This window comes from Salvelinus fontinalis, chromosome 10, assembly GCF_029448725.1.
Source record: "Salvelinus fontinalis isolate EN_2023a chromosome 10, ASM2944872v1, whole genome shotgun sequence".
Taxonomy (NCBI): domain Eukaryota; kingdom Metazoa; phylum Chordata; class Actinopteri; order Salmoniformes; family Salmonidae; genus Salvelinus; species Salvelinus fontinalis.
Genome location: NC_074674.1, coordinates 6,980,693 through 6,986,692, shown reverse-complemented (window position 1 = coordinate 6,986,692; position 6,000 = coordinate 6,980,693).

Here is a 6,000-nt window from a genome sequence, read left to right as displayed (position 1 = left end):
TGACTGTAAGTCGCTTTGGCCACTAAATGGACACTCAACATGTTGAATGCAACTCAATGGCTTTATTTTTGCCTGCCTTTCAGTCAACTGAACAGCAGGCACAGCAGTGAGAACGCTTCATGCAAACTGTATCAAACCTTGAAATCAGCATCGCTTCATTCATATGGGATCATGTTTTTGAAAGATTTTACATTCTGGGGCTTTGCAGGCTAAAAACATCATGGTCTGAAATGTGCAACAGGAATTGCACAGAGATCTGTCTCTATGGGAAATGAACAGTATTAATCTGTGACTGGGTCTATGACTGGGTCTATAGACTTCAATTCAAGGGCAGGGAAAGCTTCCCCCTTGTGGGCAATTACTAGTTTTTGGTTCCATAGCATTGCTCTCACTCCACTGAAGGCATAGCCTCATACCATGATGGGCACGGGATTATTTTGCATTACAATTAATGGCACCACCTAACAGTTGAGAGTTGTGATAGGTAACTGTATGTGTGTTGCGTGTAGAAGCTCTATCGTTGTAGCCATAAATGGCCATAAACAATGGACAGACATTGTGCCTTGACATTCATTGTCAAATTCTCTGACAAAATGGCTTTTCATTCATAGAAAAGCTAAATTCCCTTCTTAACACAATACAAAAGATAAAGCTTTTGGCTCCGTGGGGCGGAAAGGTACGCTTGAATAGTGGAATCATGGTACGTGTGCTTTAGAAAGCCTGTTAAATAACCAGAAGGAATAGAATGGATAGATGACTGCAGATACCTTTTCAACCCGGCAGCCAGAAGAGGACTGGCCTCCCCTCAGAGCTTGGTTCCTCTGTAGGTTTCTTCCTGGTTCCTGTCTTTCTAGGGAGTTCTTCCCACTGTGCTTTTGCCTCTACATTGCTTTCTCTTTTGGGGTTTTAGGCTGAGTATCTGTAAAGCACTTTGTGACAATTGCTGATGTAAATTGTGCTTGATTGATTGATTGGACCTGTCAGTCACCCCCACTGATATGTCCCCTGAGTTCTGTTATGGGTTATCAGAAGGACCTACCTTTATTAATCCTCCTCACGTCCTCCCCTCCTGCAGATAACTCTTCTCACTCACTATCAGACAGACATAGTTGACCCAGGCAGGTTTAATAAATGCTGAATGGAGACCAATTCCCTGGTGGAGCTCAGTTGCCATTGGCCAGCAGGAGGACTCTTCATTAACACACATCACATATAACCAGCAATTTAAACACCACTCGCCACGGTTACTGAACCTGCTTGGGCACAAATTATATGTTGAGGACTGTCAAGCCTTTTTGACAGCAAAAGGGAACTTGTCCAAGAGAGTCACATGGTCAGCTGCTTCTTTGATTCAAGGATCTGTATATTCTCTGAGTATGTCTTGAGTTGTTCTTGTTGGCAGCGTCTGCATTACCAAGTCTCAACCAGGTGGGATTGAAAAGCACTTGTCAAGCCTTCTCAATGTGACTGGAACAGAGTAAAGGTGAAGGCACACATTCTGCAACAATTTATTTAGCTGATAAATAGATCTTTAAAAAAAGAGAGACGACTAAATGCATTATCATACTTTCTCTTGGGCGACTCAATAGTAGAAGAAGAAAAGAACGACACGACCTGAGTTAATGTACCATAGCCCTGGTTTTAACGAGCCACTGCCTGTTCACCCCGCTACCATCCAGAAGGTGAGGTCAGTACAGGTGCATCATAGCTGGGACCGAGAGACTGAAAAACAGCTTCTATCTCAAGGCCATCAGACTGCTAAACAACAATCACTAACTCAGAGGGAATTTGACCCGCTGTCTACGTTGAGACCCAATCACTGGCCACTTTAAAAAATGGATCACTAGTCACTTTAAACAATGCCACTTTAAATAATGCCACTTTAATAATGTTTACATATCTTACATTACTCATATCATATGTATATACTGTATTTTATACCATCTATTGCACCTTGCCTATGCCGCTCGGCCATCACTCATCCATATTTTTATATGTACATATTCTCATTCACCCCTTTAGATTTGTGTGTATTAGGAGTTGTTGTGAAATTGTTAGATTACTTGTTAGATATTACTGCACTGTCGGAACAAGAAGCACAAACATTTTGCTACACTAGCATTAACATCTGCTAACCATGTGTAAGTGACCAATACAATTGGATTTGATTTGAAACCTGGAGCAGTCTGAATTAGATAGAGTATTTTATAATGATGTTTAAATCTGTTTCTCTGTGGGAACATAACATACTACAAGACACAGAAAAAATTTAAGTATTACTCTATTAGGAAACTATAGGGGAGAAATGACATGAATGCTGAAAATGTCTCTAATATAATTCAAAACTTCCATTATTCATAGCTCGCAAAGTTGAATGAATGGCTAATGACCAATGGAAGAGGAATTCATTATTTATTTTTAGATTTTTATCTACAGACAGAATAGATGATTTGCATGTCAAACTGAAAGTTCTAAGGTCAATTTAATTTTCAATAGCTGGGGGCATTTTGTAATATATTCTATGAAGGAGTGACTATTGATGTGTGGAAGAGTATGACGACCGTCCTCATACATATTGTATTCTATACCAGTTAGTACTTCAATTGAGGACTCCTAAATAGGTGAAGCGAATTGACACGAAGGATATGGTGCTTTCTCGGGAACGGGCCCAAATCCTCTTCATTTACATGAAGAAAAGACAGAGAAAAAGGGTGCAGAGGTCGGGCTGCCTTCTGAAAATTTGTAGACGAGTGTGGAAACCCCACTGCAATCCGTTCTTTTGGCCAACGTGCAATCATTGGAAAATAAAATGGATGACCTACGATCAAGATTATACTACCAACGGGACATTAAAAATTGTAATATTTTTATGTTTCACCGAGTCGTGGCTGAACGACGACACGGATAATATTTGTATTTGTAAAATTAAGGCAGTTCATACAATTTTAAAAACATTACAATACATTCACAGATTTCACAACACACTGTGTGCTCTCAGGCCCATACTGTAACGGCAGCCAACCCTCTCTTCACTAGAAGAGGGGGTGAAACAGGGATCGGACCAACACGCAGCGTAGCCAGTGCTCAACATATTTAATATAACGAACTGTGAACACTTACAACACTACAAAACAACAAAATGTGGCAAACCGAAACAGCCCTATCTGGTGCAGAAAAAACACAGAGACCGGAAACAACCACCCACAAAAACCCAACACAAAACAAGCCACCTATATATGATTCTCAATCAGGGACAACGATTGACAGCTGCCACTGATTGAGAACCATATTAGGCTGAACATAGAAACAGACAAACTAGACACACAACATAGAATTCCCACCCAGCTCACGTCCTGACCAACACTAAACAAGCAAAACACATAAGAACTATGGTCAGGACGTGACACATACTCCCCACCCTACCACATATCTACAGTACTAAATCCATGTGTATGTTCAGTGCGTATGTTATCGTGTGTGTGTTTGTGCATGTGTTCTACCGCCATGCCATAAGACTGCTGAACAATTAATTAAATGACCACCGGACTATTTACATTGACGCCCCCCTTCCATTTGTTTTTTACACTGCTGCTACTCGCTTTTTATTATTTACGAATAGTCATTTCACACCTACCTACCTATACAAATTACCTCGACTAACCTGTACCCCTGCACATTGACTCGGTACCGGTACCCCCTGTATATAGCCTCTTTATTGTTATTTTATTGTATTAATTTTTATTATTTTTTACACTTGTTTATTTGGTAAATATTTTCTTAACTCTTTCTTGAACTGCACTGTTGGTTAAGGGCTTGTAAGGAAGCATTTCACTGTAAGGTCTACACATGTTGTATTCAGCGCATGTGACAAATAAAGTTTGATTTGATTCAGGGCGGCAGGTAGCCTAGCAATTAAGAGTGTTGGGTTTGTAACTGAAAGGTTGCTGGTTTGAATCCCTGAGGTGAAAAACCTGATGTGCCTTTGAGCATAGCACTTAACCCTAATTGCTCCTGTAAGTAGCTCTGGATAAGGGAGTCTACTGAAATGTACATTTTGAAATATATTCACAGACAACGACGCTCTCACATAACTGTCACTATGTGTGTCAGAAATCACAGCAATAAGATATAAAACAACAAATATAAGGTTTCCAACCCACATTTAAAACGCTATCAGGTTAATCTACTGTTCCAAAGTACACTAAAATATATTCCATAACAGGGCATTAAGCCTCTAACAATACATTATCCAGGGCTGGATTGCACTTTGAAGCCCCATAGTGAGAAAGCATTATGTTCTGGAATGCCTGTTGCTGAGGGAGGGGCTTGTTGTTGCTGCGTGTAGGTGGTTGGAGTGTACTAGACACTTCACCCTGGAGATTGAGGGAAGCTCAGAAACAGCAAGCCTACTGATAAGACCAAGTTAAAAAAGGGCTAAAAGGCAGTGTATGACTCTGTTGAAATAGCGTTGTACGGTCAGAGCATCTGAAATGGAAATTGAATGCAAAGGGCTAAGTAAAGAGGAAATTGAATAATCCCACTGGATACAAACATCAGTTTAAGTCTATTTTTGATTTATATTTGGTTGAGTTGTTAACTGACGCGAAATCAACAAAATATTTCACAATGACATTGGATTTAGGTTAAAAGTTTGTGGGAAAAATCCTTGATGTTGATGACTTTTTGCAAATCCAATCAGTGTTCCATTTCCTTTTTTGGTTAAAATGACGTGGAAACCACTTGATTCATGTCCAGTGGGAGGGCTGTTTTGTTCGAGATGTTTAAATCTCCAGTCTGCATGTGAGTTTGAGTTTTTAGGGCACGATATCACGGTACTTGGTGTAAAACTACGCTGTGTCGTTTTTGTCTAACGTCTGAAATATTTCTAAAACTGCTACAGTTTGCTGTGATATTGGCATTTAAACCCATGACTATTGACACAGGAATCAACCTGTTTCAACTCATCCAAGCTGACTGCATTGACTCCAGGTCCCATCTTCTCCTCCTCTGCTGTGACGGTTTGATGACAGGACGTGTGAGTGACAGAAGGAGGCCCAGTGACGAAGGCATGAGAACATCCCTGGGCTGTGAGCAGAGGAGGCAGTGGCGGGAGTGTTTTGATTCCTTAATCTGCAGCTCGCTATAATCCAAAACTTGAGATGTTAATCCTTCAACCGTGCCTTTTTCAATTGGTGCATGATGCAACTACCAGCTCCTCAAGGGATATGTGACAGTTTGAGGATATATTGTGTGTACTGTGTGTACTCCCTCAGCATACTGATGTGAATCATATCTATGCATAGTCACTTTACCCCTACCTACAGTACATGTACAAATTACCTAAACTAACCTGTACCCCCACACATTGACTCGGTACCGGTACCTCTTGTATATAGCCTTGTTATTGTTATTTTATTGTGCTACTTTTTATTATTTTTTACTTTAGTTTGGTTAAGGGCTTGTAAGTAAGCATTTCACGGTAAGGTCTACACCTGTTGTATTCGGCGCATGTGACAAATAAAGTTTGATTTGACATGGTGAATAAGTACAATAACACATTTAATTTATCCCCTGTATATATCCACAAAGCTCCTGAGTCTAAGGCACTGTATCTCAGTGCAAGAGGTGTCACTACAGTCCCTGGTTCAAATCCAGGCTGTATTGCATCCAGCTGTGATTTGGAGTCCCATAGGGTGGAGCACAATTGGTCCAGGGTAGGCCGTCATTGTAAATAACTTAACTGACTTGCCTAGTAAAATAAAGAATAAATATAATAAAAAGCCTATCGGAGTAGGAGTGCTGATCTAGGATCAGGTCCCCAACCTTTCCATATAATCATATTCTTTATGATCTAAAAGGCAAAACTGATCGTAGATCAGAACTCCAACTCAGAGGCTTTGTGGATAAAACTCACCTGTATGTGCGACCCTGCTCCCCAGACGTCCAGGACAACAACAGAACCAGCCTGACAGACATCGGCATTCAATTAAGCAAAAAGAA